The sequence below is a fragment of the Haliotis rufescens genome, unplaced genomic scaffold (genome assembly GCF_023055435.1).
Source record: "Haliotis rufescens isolate VD_foot unplaced genomic scaffold, xgHalRufe1.0.p SCAF_66, whole genome shotgun sequence".
NCBI classification, from domain to species: Eukaryota; Metazoa; Mollusca; class Gastropoda; order Lepetellida; family Haliotidae; genus Haliotis; species Haliotis rufescens.
In genome coordinates this window covers 1,648,672-1,663,717 of record NW_025964357.1, presented here as the reverse complement: position 1 = coordinate 1,663,717, position 15,046 = coordinate 1,648,672, and positions in this window count along the sequence as shown.

Here is a 15,046-nt window from a genome sequence, read left to right as displayed (position 1 = left end):
ATCTGACACCCTGTGTGTGATGTGAGAGAACTGACTGTTATCTGACACCCCGTTTGTGATGTGAGAGAACTGACTGTTATCTGACACCCCGTTTGTGATGTGAGAGAACTGACTGTTATCTGACTCCGCGTGTTTGATGTGAGTGAACTGACTGTTATCTGACTCCCCGTGTGTGATGTGAGAGAACTGACTGTTATTTGACACCCTGTGTGTGATGTGAGAGAACTGACTGTTATCTGACTCCCCCTTTGTGATGTGAGATAACTGACTGTTATCTGACTCCCTGTGTGATGTGAGAGAACTGACTGTTATCTGACACTCCGTTTGTGATCTGAGAGAACTGACTGTTATCTGACACCCCGTTTGTGATGTGAGAGAACTGACGGTTATCTGACTCCCCGTGTGTGATGTGAGAGAACTGACTGTTATCTGACTCCGCGTGTTTGATGTGAGAGAACTGACTGTTATTTGACACCCTGTGTGTGATGTGAGAGAACTGACTGTTATCTGACTCCGCGTGTTTGATGTGAGAGAACTGACTGTTATCTGACTCCCCGTGTGTGATGTGAGAGAACTGACTGTTATTTGACACCCTGTGTGTGATGTGAGAGAACTGACGGTTATCTGACTCCCTGTGTGATGTGAGAGAACTGACTGTTATTTGACACCCTGTGTGTGATGTGAGATAACTGACTGTTATCTGACTCCCTGTGTGATGTGAGAGAACTGACGGTTATCTGACACTCCGTTTGTGATCTGAGAGAACTGACTGTTATCTGACACCCCGTTTGTGATGTGAGAGAACTGACTGTTATCTGACTCCCCGTGTGTGATGTGAGAGAACTGACTGTTATCTGACTCCGCGTGTTTGATGTGAGAGAACTGACTGTTATTTGAAACCCTGTGTGTGATGTGAGAGAACTGACTGTTATTTGACACCCTGTGTGTGATGTGAGAGAACTGACTGTTATCTGACTCCCTGTGTGATGTGAGAGTACTGACTGTTATCTGACTCCCTGTGTGTGATGTGAGAGAACTGACTGTTATCTGACACCCCGTTTGTGATGTGAGAGAACTGACTGTTATCTGACTCCCCGTGTGTGATGTGAGAGTACTGACTGTTATCTGACTCCCTGTGTGTGATGTGAGAGAACTGACTGTTATCTGACTCCCCGTGTGTGATGTGAGAGAACTGACTGTTATCTGACTCCCCGTGTCTGATGTGAAAGTACAATCTGTCTTCTGACTCCCCGTGTTTGTGACGTGACTGTACACATTCTCAACCCTTTCTGTTCTCAACAATACTTTCTTTTTAATGTGCTTCAGTATGAAAGACTGAGTTTTCTTTAGTTGAAACGTGACAAGGCATAATAATGACAGATGGTCAATTACTGAGTAAATATCGCTTCTTGATGTTACTTAATTTCTTGAAAATAGTTTGTTATGAACAGTAAATGTCTCATTTAACTCGTCAATTGAGACTGTTCGTTTCCGAAAGCGCCATTTTGGTAACTTGACCAGCGTGTATGCTTTCACTTCCAACAGCGATCTTGTAGATTTTAAGAATAGATATTGTTATAGTTGATTTTGTAGTGAATCATATCTAAATGTATGATAAAGACTTTCCTGACCTCGTGATATTCTTTGTTACTTTTGTTTATATTTTTTAAGATTTTGCAAACACGGAACTACTTTTTAAGTCGCAAATACTAGGGGTGGTGAACGTCCCTCTGAGTTAGGTAGGGAGAATTTACGTTTCATTTGTAATGAAATAATTTAATTTTCCGGAAGACAACGACACAAAAAGCTAAATATGATATTTCAAGTGTCGAGTGAAATATCATGTTTCTCTCATCTCGTGAGTGGGGAAAAGAAAATATCACCATTCCCTCCGTCACTCGATGAGAGAAACATGATATTTCACTCGACACATGAAATGTCCTCTATATATTTCGAATGGTTTATTTCATGTGTGAAATATCCAAGTGCAGATAATTCTAAAAATACTCAACCTTGATATTTGTCTACCTTTCTGTCCTTCGATTTAGGAAATAAAACAATGTGAACTCAGCGCATTTACACGCAAATAGACAAAAGGAAATGCTAAATTGACATTTTCTTCTGCGCATCTTCCCGCCATATGTTATAAAAGCTGAAGTCAATTGAAAATCAATCTCATGCCATTCTCTATACACAGGAACGTGTTTTTCTCGTCTAAGTGGCATTCTATTTTTCAAAATGTCAAATTGTTTTAAATAGTCTGAAATGCACAGAAGTGGTCATGCTTAGACTATTGAACTGCAACAACCATACATTCCAAGGCAACACCGACAGTATACGTTGAGCACATGGTAGTCCATGTTTTCGTTGTCTCAATGAGGACGTCTGTAGTCCTGTGTCCTCACTGTTTGACCTCACGACTAAATGTGGCAACAAAGTCTTTTCATGTATCTCTCAGTCTTTTCCACACACGCACTCAACTACTCCCACAATCCCTGGAATGTAAACATGTTATCTGTTAACGCTTTCCCCCCTATATATTTTTTGCTTTACAACAACTTTCACCGAAAATTTGAAACGTGTTTTTGTGTGTAGCCCTACGTGTTTCAACACAGGTAGCTATTGACGCTGACTACACCACACTGGGGCTCCCATGTACTGCTGGGGCTCGACGTTGTAATTTAATACCTTAAATGTTTTTTCAATTTGTTTTGATGGTTGGAATCTTTATAAAGATCTCAATTACATTTGCCGTTCTAAAGTTAGCACTTGAGATTAACATGGGAACAATCCTTTTAAATCGACAACACGTGTTTCCACAATCATGACCCGCCTTGAGCGATCCCAACTCTTCTCATGTTGTGTCTTGCTGTTGTGTATATGAATGCCAAATACAACAGTATACAACAATGACACAATGGCTGAATCCCCTGACAGTCAGGCTATTTCTGTGTAACATTTAAGAGCTACTACCACGTATCAGACGTCTGATATGTTTTTACTACTTATATTATAAACACTACTATATTATAGTGGCTTCTTATATTATAAGGTTTTATAGAAGTCACATATTGCCCTCGTTTGGACCAGCATAGACGTATGTGTTACTTTTTAGTAGCCTCATATTTTGCTCTTTACATCTTCTACAGCTAGTCATTATACACCAGTATAATGTTAACCTCCGTTCGCAATTACCTGCGAACGTTGTAGATAGGTTTCCATGCTTTCAAACGTCTTATTAATCATACGCGTTCGCCTAGTATCAGCTGATGCCTTTCGGTTGGTTGAGTGGCCAAATGGGTCAAGTGCTTGCGGTCAGGGCATTATGGTTGACCTCAGGGCCAGATTTGGCAACAGCGTCTCTTAATGTATCTCTCTGTCTTCCCCACACATCGCCAATCAAGAACTACACCCGCAGTGTGCCTGCTATCTGTTTATCCGTGAAGATCCAGAGTAGAATAGGTTTTCAGCAACCCATGTTTGCCATAAAAGGCGACTATGCTTGTTGTAAGAGGCGACAAACGGGATCGGGTGGTCAGGCTCACTGACTTGGTTGATGTATGTCATCGTATCCCAATTGCGTGGATCGATGCTCATGATGTCAGTCACTGGAGTGTCTGGTCCAGACTTGATTATTTACAGACCGCCGTCATATAGCTGGAATATTGATGGGTGCGGCGTTAAACAACATACAAAACGAACAACATCTGTTAAATTCTACCCAAGCTCCCCACCCCACCCCCTCCTACATATTGTTTAACTTTTCATGTCAACACTGAAATTTCAAGTTAATTTGGGTTGAGACTCCTGCGTGTTAGGGGGGCGGTCGGGTAGCCTAGTGGTTAAAGCGTTCGCTCCCCACGCCGAAGACCCGGGTTCTATTCCCGACATGGGTAGAATGTGTGAAGCCGATTTGTGGTGTCCCCCGCTGTGATATTGCTGGAATATTGCTAAAAGCGGCGTAAAACCATACTCACTCACTCACTGTGTGTTAGGCGCCGCAATTTGCGGCACGCCAGAAACTATGATCGAATCCCGGCTCGCCACGATTATGTTTCTGGGTTTGTCAGCGCATTCTAAACATATTGTCATGATATCTCCTAACTACTTGACACCGACAGTGGGCAATATTCCAGAACTATGTGTGGTGGGGAACCCCAGATATGGGCCTACTAACTACTTGACACCGACATTCGAAACGTATTGTCATGACATCTCCTAACTACTTGACACCGACAGTGGGCAATATTCCAGAACTATGTGTGGTGGGGAACCCCAGATATGGGCCTACTTACTACTTGACACCGACATTCGAAACGTATTGTCATGACATCTCCTAACTACTTGACACAGACCGTGACAGTCAAAGTACATTCTAAACATATTGTCATGACATCTCCTAACTACTTGACACCGACCGTGACAGTCAAAGTGCATTCTAAACATATTGTCATGACATCTCCTAACTACTTGACATACTCAGGGACAGTCATAGTACATTCTAAACATATTGTCAAGACATCTCCTAACTACTTGACACAGACCGTGACAGTCATAGTACATTCTAAACATATTGTCATGACATCTCCTAACTACTTGACACCGACCGTGACAGTCAAAGTGCATTCTAAACATATTGTCATGACATCTCCTAACTACTTGACACCGACCGTGACAGTCAAAGTGCATTCTAAACATATTGTCATGACATCTCCTAACTACTTTACATACTCAGGGACAGTCAAAGTGCATTCTAAACATATTGTCATGACATCTCCTAACTACTTGACACCGACCGTGACAGTCAAAGTGCATTCTAAACATATTGTCATGACATCTCCTAACTACTTGACATACTCAGGGACAGTCATAGTACATTCTAAACATATTGTCATGACATCTCCTAACTACTAACTACTTGACACCGACCGTGACAGTCAAAGTGCATTCTAAACATATTGGCACGACATCTCCTAACTGCTTCACACAGACCGTGACAGTCATCATACATTCTAAACATATTGTCATGACATCTCCTAACTACTTGACACCGACCGTGACAGTCAAAGTGCATTCTAAACATATTGTCATGACATCTCCTAGCTACTTGACACCGACCATGACGGTCAAAGTGCATTCTAAACATATTGTCATGACATCTCCTAACTACTTGACATACTCAGGGACAGTCATAGTACATTCTAAACATATTGTCATGACATCTCCTAACTACTTGACACAGACCGTGACAGTCATAGTACATTCTAAACATATTGTCATGACATCTCCTAACTACTTGACACAGACCGTGACAGTCAAAGTGCATTCTAAACATATTGTCATGACATCTCCTAACTACTTGACACAGACCGTGACAGTCAAAGTGCATTCTAAACATATTGTCATGACATCTCCTAACTACTTGACACAGACCGTGACAGTCATAATACATTCCAAACGTATTGTCATGACATCTCCTAACTACTTGACACCGACATTCTAAACGTATTGTCATGACATCTCCTAACTACTTGACACCAACAGTGGGCAATATTCCAGAACTATGTGTGGTGGGGAACCCCAGATATGGGCCTACTAACGACTTGACACCGACATTCGAAACGTATTGTCATGACATCTCCTAACTACTTAACACACACATGCAGTGTAGCCATGACAATGATTCGTGCACTGACTAATTTGTCGTGGGGGAAAACACTCCTTTTCTCAGGTTTCCACGTCTCTTAGTCTTAATTTCATTTCGTAATTGCCTGAAAATATATGCTCCGTTATTGTCTGGCCTTCTGACAGATAGTCCACTATGATGACATACTCGGCATCTCAGAACACGGAGGCCATAACTTTTCCAGCTGAAGGGCAAGCCTTTGCCATCTTTGTTTGCAGTGACGTCAGATGATTCCACTGTTTTGGTTTGGAAGTGGTGAACCCAGGTTTCATCCATAGTCACAAATCATTGCAAGAAACTTTCTGGATCAGTTTCAAACAGAGCTACAGTATCACGAGACAAGTTTTTTATAAGATGCCAGGAGCTTTGGAACCAGCTGATACTTTCTCCATTGCCTCTCCTCTGCCTACTGAACTGAAATTATGACGTTCAGTCTTTCGCCGGTAGGTCATCGCCATATCGTGGATTCTCTGGAGCATGCCCGGTTTTGCTGACGTGACAGGCCTTCCAAGATGGGGGTCTTCTTCAAGGCTCTCCCTGCCACGCTTTAACCAAGCTGCCCACCTCTTTACGGTGGCATAGGAAGGGGGGAATCCATCCCTTGCGTTTACTGTCTTTATGGGCGGGTTTGGGTTTTGTGACTTGTCACAGAGAAACAATTTGCTCAATGATCTCCATAATATCGTGTGATGTCCACAACAACAGATTTCACTATAACGCAATTCCTTCTATGTGAGGCTCTGTCAGTAAACCCTCGTATTCCATCATACAGATATTAGTAGCCTCAGATCTACCAGAAAACTGACAGGACGATATGAAAGGAAGTCCATATCAAGGTTAATGTAACCAGTTACTTCACCCACCGTGACCACGAAAGATACACAATGTTATTACTGCCCACCAATTCTTGCCCAAAGCTAAAATACGTATTGATTTAAAGGAAAGCCAAAGTTTTAACTATATGATTATACAGGACTTTGTGTATTGGGCTTCATACAGAATATTTTCCCCACATAATACATAACCTATTTATAGGTTAAAAAGCCTCCTTTTTTGGTTTTGACCATGATGATGTACAGGTGATTGACAATCATAAAATTATTTGTGTGCCTGAATGTTCAACCTTCTATTTGTTTTATATACACTATAAAACATGTGTTTAGAATGTAAACACATACACGGCATGTTTAGATCTAAACATGTTTAGGAATGTGTGTCAATGTTAAACGAAATACACATTTGATGTGTTCTATCTCAACACGTTTGGAACATTAACACATGAAACGAGCTTTTTTCGATATAATTGACATGTCACTAACTACCTTAAATACAAGAAAATCGTAACAGTGCATCCCTGAAATGTGTTGTACCGTCCACTCACAACGACAAGAACGGGGAAATCACTTACTTTGTCGAAAGACACTTACATAGAAACATGCAACCTGGAAATACATTGTAAGTGAGTTAGTCATGTATGTATGTTAAGAGCTACCTTGTCATATCTCTAGCTTTCCAGAAATAATACATTCCATAGTCAAGGCATCTATGTGGTTTTGATATATTTACTACCTTCGAGTAAGTTCAGCTTGCCGTGGAAGGAAAGCTCAAACGACGAACATAGATATGGTGCTGAAAGATCAATGATGAGCATCAGAGTGCAATCTGGGATCTCAGTTGTCTGGCATAGTTGTCAGTTGTTGTGCGTCATGAAGTACATAACAAGTGTTTCTGGGCAAGGTCGCAGCCCCCCAATATGGACGCATTGCACTCCTGGTGCTCCTTGGTCGATGGCCGTTGTTATTTCAGCCTGGTGAAGAAGAAGAAGAAGAAGAAGAAGAAGAAGAAGAAGAAGAAGAAGAAAAAGGTACCAATAACGTTTGGAATTGTCATTGGCAAACTGAGCATGACATGAACACACCTAATTTCCTCTTAATGCACCCTCCATGTGGCTTGTAATGGCTCATCTGGCTTGAAAGCCTGGTGCCTCGTTTAGGCATTCAATGTTGTGAGGGAGTGAGTGAGTGAGTTGGGTTTAACGCCGCTTTTAACAGTATTACAGTTATATCACGCGCGCCAGCTTAATGTGGGAGTAAAGCCCGAAGTAATGCAGGTCTCAAACGTTTACCACTTCGGTGAAACCCACGAGCACGGGTATGGTGCTGACAAACCTAGAAACATAATCGGGGCGAACCGGGATTCGAACCCACAATCATAGGTTTCTGGAGAGCCCAAGGGACGCAACTCTGCACAGCGTATTCGCGAGGGCAGCAACAGGCTGCACATATATATTATATAATGGGTTGCTTGACGCAACAGCTTCCCACCGTTCTCGCGATAATTGTTATGTTTGTAGTAAACATGGGATGTGTTATTCTTTATTCAACTCAGTTCTAGTTCGGATACAGGGTTAAGATAAGCACACGAAGTTGGTGCAGTTGTTAATATCTACATATGTGCATTATCAACATATTGTACCTAGCGGTCCAAAAGACCTTAGGGAGTGAATGCATTACCGCCAATGGCTGTCAAGTCATTACCCTGTTCTGAAAGGCACAGTTCTACTTTATGTCAGTTGAATAGAACTACACAGTCACTTTGTCTAAAACATGTCCACCTGCTAACTAGCAACGAACCAAGGAGCATATTCCTCACGTTAGAAAGGATTCTTTCTACCTGATCACCGTTGCACCACCCTGCATGCATTTTCCTAGATCTAGAATGCATGTCAAATATCTCTAATCTGGATTCCACCAATTCCTGACTTGGCCATTTGTGCAGGTGTTATCTGTGATGTTGCACTGGGATTGCACTTTTAAACACTGAGAAGGAGCAACAAACGCCAGTCAGGTTGTTTTGAGACGGCGCCAGGTCGGCGTGGTATTATTGCAGATAACCAGGCTTTGTGGCTTAGAATGGTCTACATTTCACCGATATTGCTGCACTGTTGTTACCTTCACGCGAAACTCGCCAGGAATCCTCGCTCCGTCAACAAAAACATTATGTTTTTCTACCTATCTGTCTGATTCGCTGCAAACCCTTGTGTTACGCTGGTATGTGCCATTGCACTCGTACACACTTGTCGTGTGGTTGTGTTCTCAAGGGTGATTTTTAACCTTTACTGTCCTCTACACGTGTTCAAAAGAAAAAGAACATCACTGTTTACAAGTCACATAGAGAAACTGTTCAATTATTCTTGAAGAGTAAGAAGTGGAAAACATTTTCTTATGTCTTTGAACAATTACAACTATAAGGTCAAGGTGCTTTCAGTTTTGGGGATATCAACCAATCTCTGTTATTCATCTTCACTTTAACAGGCTTTGATACAATGTCATTTAAAAATGTTTCATCATATCAAAACTTATCAACTTGTCCTTCGCCCAAAGATACCAAATGATATCTATATCTGCTGCAGAAATAGACAATTTCTAGAAAACTAAAACATATTGGTGGCCATTTTGGATTGTCGTCATCACCAGGGGGCGCTGCACACCAGATTTGAATTATATAAAGCATTGTTGCAATTGATCCAGAAAAATATACTGTGATAAACTGTATGAACTGACCAGATAATTATGATATAATGAGTATTGATTGAAGTCATTAGAGATTTCAACCATGTCGGCGGTTTGAATTATATGCGGGGTTGTTGTGATTACTCCTAAAAACATTACAATGATAATTTGTATAAATTGGCCAGATAACTATGATATATTGAGCATAGTTTGATATCATTAGAGATTTCAGCCATGCTGGTGGCCATCTTGGATTTTCTACCACCAGGGGGCGCTGGAAACTATATTTGAATTATATACAGCTCTGCTGCAATTCATTCCGCATGCATTACTATGGATATATGTATAAAGGGATCAGATAAGTATGATATATAGAGTATATATTGATATCATTAGAGATTTAAGCCATGTTGGCGGCCATCTTGGATTTTCTACCACCAGGGGGCTCTGCTGAGGTGGATCCATATCCAAAAATGTTCGGAATGGTTCAATGTATAAGTGTGCCAAGTTTGGTGCTTTTAACTCAAAGTGCACAATTTGAGCCTTAACCGCCCCACTATTTTTTGTGTACTTCTCCTTGCTGTACACATACCAATGTATTGCAGGTCTTTTGCAGAAAGGGGTTTTCAAAACGGGGATAACTGCAATACGATTGCGGTGTTAAATAACATTCACTCACTATTAGTATAATTATAATTCTCCATCGCAGTGTGTTCGATGTCTTCTACCATATTCTTTTGTACGCAACAGAAACATTCCTGTTTGCAGAGCATATACTACTACAGGACGTTATGTGTCTGCTACTGCAGTGTGTTGTGTGCCTTCTAATGCAGTGTGTTGTGTGCCTTCTGCTGCAGTGTGTTGTGTGCCTTCTAATGCAGTGTGTTGTGTGCCTTCTGCAGCAGTGTGTTGTGTGTCTGCTGCTGCAGTGTGTTATGTGCCTTCTACTGCAGTGTGTTGTGTGCCTTCTTCTGCAGTGTGTTGTGTGCCTTCTACTGCAGTGTGTTGTGTGCCTTCTAATGCAGTGTGTTGTGTGCCTTCTGCTGCAGTGTGTTGTGTGCCTTCTGCTGCAGTGTGTTGTGTGCCTTCTTCTGCAGTGTGTTATGTGCCTTCTTCTGCAGTGTGTTATGTGCCTTCTGCTGCAGTATGTTATGAGCCTTCTGCTGCAGTGTGTTGTGTGCCTTCTGCTGCAGTGTGATGTGTGTCTGCTTCTGCAGTGTGTTGTGGGTCTGCTACTGCATGTGTTGTGGGCCTGCTACTGCAGTGTGTTGTGTGCCTTCTTCTGCAGTGTGTTATGTGCCTTCTGCTGCAGTGTGTTGTGTGCCTTCTACTGCAGTGTGTTGTGTGCCTTCTGCTGCTGTGTTGTTGGTTTGCTTCTGCAGTGTGTTGTGGGTCTGCTACTGCATGTGTTGTGGGCCTGTATCGGGTAAGTGCAACTGCAGTGTGTTGTGTGTCTGCTACTGCAGTGTGTTGTGGGCCTGTAGAGGGCAAGTGCTACTGCAGTGTGTTGTGGGCCTGTAGAGGGTAAGTGCTACTGCAGTGTGTTGTGGGCCTGTAGAGGGTAAGTGCTACTGCAGTGTGTTGTGGGCCTGTAGAGGGTAAGTGCTACTGCAGTGTGTTGTGGGCCTGTAGAGGGTAAGTGCTACTGCAGTGTGTTGTGGACCTGTAGAGGGTAAGTGCTACTGCAGTGTGTTGTGGGCCTGTAGAGGGTTAGTGCTACTGCAGTGTGTTGTGGGCCTGTAGAGGGTAAGTGCTACTGCAGTGTGTTGTGGTGGGCCTGCTACTGCAGTGTGTTGTGGGCCTGTAGAGGGCAAGTGCTAGTGCAGTGTGTTGTGGGCCTGTAGAGGGTTAGTGCTACTGCAGTGTGTTGTGGGCCTGTAGAGGGTAAGTGCTACTGCAGCGTGTTGTAGGCCTGTAGAGGGTAAGTGCTACTGCAGCGTGTTGTGGTCCTGTAGAGGGTAAGTGCTACTGCAGTGTGTTGTGGTTCTGTAGAGGGTAAGTGCTACTGCAGTGTGTTGTGGGCCTGTAGAGGGTAAGTGATACTGCAGTGTGTTGTGGGCCTGCTACTGCAGTGTGTTGTGGGCCTGTAGAGGGTAAGTGCTACTGCAGTGTGTTGTGGGCCTGTAGAGGGTAAGTGCTACTGTCGTGTGTTGTGGGCCTGCTACTGCAGTGTGTTGTGGGCCTGTAGAGGGTAAGTGCTACAGCAGTGTGTTGTGGGCCTGTAGAGGGTAAGTGCTACTGCCGTGTGTTGTGGGCCTGCTACTGCAGTGTGTTGTTGGCCTGTAGAGGGTAAGTGCTACTGCAGTGTGTTGTGGGCCTGTAGAGGGTAAGTGCTACTGCAGTGTGTTGTGGGCCTGTAGAGGATAAGTGCTACTGCAGTGTGTTGTGGGCCTGTAGAGGGTAAGTGCTACTGCAGTGTGTTGTGGGCCTGTAGAGGGTAAGTGCTACAGCAGTGTGGTGTGGGCCTGTAGAGGGTAAGTGCTACTGCAGTGTGTTGTGGGCCTGTAGAGGGTAAGTGCTACTGCAGTGTGTTGTGGGCCTGTAGAAGGTAAGTGCTACTGTCGTGTGTTGTGGGCCTGCTACTGCAGTGTGTTGTGGGCCTGTAGAGGGTAAGTGCTACAGCAGTGTGTTGTGGGCCTGTAGAGGGTAAGTGCTACTGCCGTGTGTTGTGGGCCTGCTACTGCAGTGTGTTGTTGGCCTGTAGAGGGTAAGTGCTACTGCAGTGTGTTGTGGGCCTGTAGAGGGTAAGTGCTACTGCAGTGTGTTGTGGGCCTGTAGAGGATAAGTGCTACTGCAGTGTGTTGTGGGCCTGTAGAGGGTAAGTGCTACTGCAGTGTGTTGTGGGCCTGTAGAGGGTAAGTGCTACAGCAGTGTGGTGTGGGCCTGTAGAGGGTAAGTGCTACTGCAGTGTGTTGTGGGCCTGTAGAGGGTAAGTGCTACTGCAGTGTGTTGTGGGCCTGTAGAAGGTAAGTGCTACTTTAGTGTGTTGTGGGCCTGTAGAGGGTAAGTGCTACTGCAGTGTGTTGTGGGCCTGTATCGGGTAAGTGCTACTGTAGTGTGTTGTGGGCCTGTAGAGGGTAAGTGCTACAGCAGTGTGTTGTGGGCCTGTAGAGGGTAAGTGCTACTGCAGTGTGTTGTGGGCCTGTAGAGGGTAAGTGCTACTGCAGTGTGTTGTGGGCCTGTAGAGGGTAAGTGCTACTGCAGTGTGTTGTGGGCCTGTAGAGGGTAAGTGCTACTGCAGTGTGTTGTGGGCCTGTAGAGGGTAAGTGCTACTGCAGTGTGTTGTGGGCCTGTAGAGGGTAAGTGCTACAGCAGTGTGTTGTGGGCCTGTAGAGGGTAAGTGCTACTGCAGTGTGTTGTGTGTCTGCTAATGCAGTGTGTTGTGGGCCTGAAGAGGGAAAGTGGTACTGCAGTGTGTTTTATGTCTGCTACTGCAGTGTGTTGTGGGCCTGTAGAGGGTAAGTGCTACTGCAGTGTGTTGTGGGCCTGTAGAGGGTAAGTGCTACTGCAGTGTGTTGTGGGCCTGTAGAGGGTAAGTGCTACTGCAGTGTGTTGTGGTTCTGTAGAGGTTAAGTGCTGCTGCAGTGTGTTGTGGGCCTGTAGAGGGTAAGTGCTACTGCAGTGTGTTGTGGGCCTGTAGAGGGTAAGTGCTACTGCAGTGTGTTGTGGGCCTGTAGAGGGTAAGTGCTACTGCAGTGTGTTGTGGTTCTGTAGAGGGTAAGTGCTACTGCAGTGTGTTGTGGGCCTGTAGAGGGTAAGTGCTACTGCAGTGTGTTGTGGTTCTGTAGGGGGTAAGTGCTACTGCAGTGTGTTGTGGGCCTGTAGAGGGTGGGTGCTACTGCAGTGTGTTGTGGGCCTGTTTTGGGTAAGTGCTACTGCAGTGTGTTGTGGGCCTGTAGAGGGTAAGTGCTACTGCAGTGTGTTGTGGGCCTGTAGAGGGTAAGTGCTACTGCAGTGTGTTGTGGGCCTGTAGAGGGTAAGTGCTACTGCAGTGTGTTGTGGGCCTGTAGAGGGTAAGTGCTACTGCAGTGTGTTGTGGGCCTGTAGAGGGTGGGTGCTACTGCAGTGTGTTGTGGGCCTGTTTTGGGTAAGTGCTACTGCAGTGTGTTGTGGGCCTGTAGAGGGTAAGTGCTACTGCAGTGTGTTGTGGTTCTGTAGAGGGTAAGTGCTACTGCAGTGTGTTGTTGGCCTGTAGAGGGTGGGTGCTACTGCAGTGTGTTGTGGGCCTGTAGAGGGTAAGTGCTACTGCAGTGTGTTTGGCACTAGAAGATGCCTGCCTGCAGTTTGTTTAAAATCTTGATTCAAACGCACTGGAAGCATTTTCTAGAATTTACATAAACGATGTTTCTGCATATGGGAATGCGGAAATACTATCCTGGAAATCTGCTCTTTGTTAAATAAGGTCGTTGGACTGAGAACGTGATTAGTAAGCACTTCCTTGTGACGAGATTTCACTTTACATAAAATATCAATGAAAATGTCACCAGAACGCCGTTTATTCGGAAGACTGTTTTTGCAGTGGTAAAACACTACGTCTACAGCAATCGAACACTTGACACAAGCAATATCTGAAGTTAACACTATAAACACCAGAAAAACTACATTTCACGCTATTGGAAATCTCGATACCATTTCAAGTTCCGTCTTTCTGGTGGTAAAATGCACGTAGCACGGTTATTTGTCGTCTACAAATATTTTGTGTGAATGCAACACCATCATTTGATTTGAAACGTCAAAAAGCAAGCAGTCTTTGAGCAGTGGAAGCCAGCATGATGAATTAGTCATGGGCCAATAACATTCAAAGCTCTTGTTAGTATTGGGCTGCCATGTCAAGGAGTATTTGGGCTTGTATCAGCTTCCAGGTTATCGAGACGTCAAAGTACTTTACACAAGTATGTCAGACTTCACACAACGCTCATAGGAACAGACTGTATCAACATGTGTCGCGGAAAACTATCTTTTCTAAATGTAAATTTAACTATTTTGTGTAATTTACTTTACACGTCCCCTTGATTGACGTGGTACAACCCTGAGGTTTCTGTGATTTTTCTTTAAAAATTTGAATTTTCATGGGGAATAATGATTTGTTGCTATAGCAAATCTCGTCTGAAGGTGGTGTCAAGTGAATGTGGCTATAGGACATATTCATCCTCATTGTATCGTTTTCTGAAGCTGTATTTATTTTTTCCAGCAGAAACTGGAAATAAAGCTAATTTTATGTCACTGAGTGAACGGGAAAAAAATGTATATTCATAATTGTTAAACGACGTTACTTTTATTGAAGAATTATGTTTGTTGTATAATATGTTTACCTTGAAACACAATTTTCAAATTATCCAAGTGTGTCATCATCACCATTTAGTTCAGTACGTGTAGGCTACGGGTCTTTATGTGCAAACCATTGGCAATGTACAATCGTGTGTGCATTACATACATGTAAGAAATAACAGATGGCCATTACATATAGTAAATAGTGATAATTGTATTTCAGATTCCTTTATAAACTATAGATATGAGACCTTTCCACATTCGCAAAGTACAAAAACCTGGCTGTGTTACAATTTATAGTTAGATTTAGGGATGATACCAGTAAGTCAAGCTTCTGTATATTTTGTATATATATATAATATTTTGATTGAGGTACATTGGTCTAAGGTGAGCACAGGCTGGACATATTAGCAAAAAGTGGATTTCAATTTCAATATAATCAGAGTTACATACCCTACCTTTTCTAAATCCCCGCAGATTATTGAACTGTCGTCCTCGCCCAATTTCTAAATTGTGACAGTTTAGCCGAAATCGGGAAAGTACTATTTTCAGTTTGCTTGATTTAATAGTTGTAAATAAT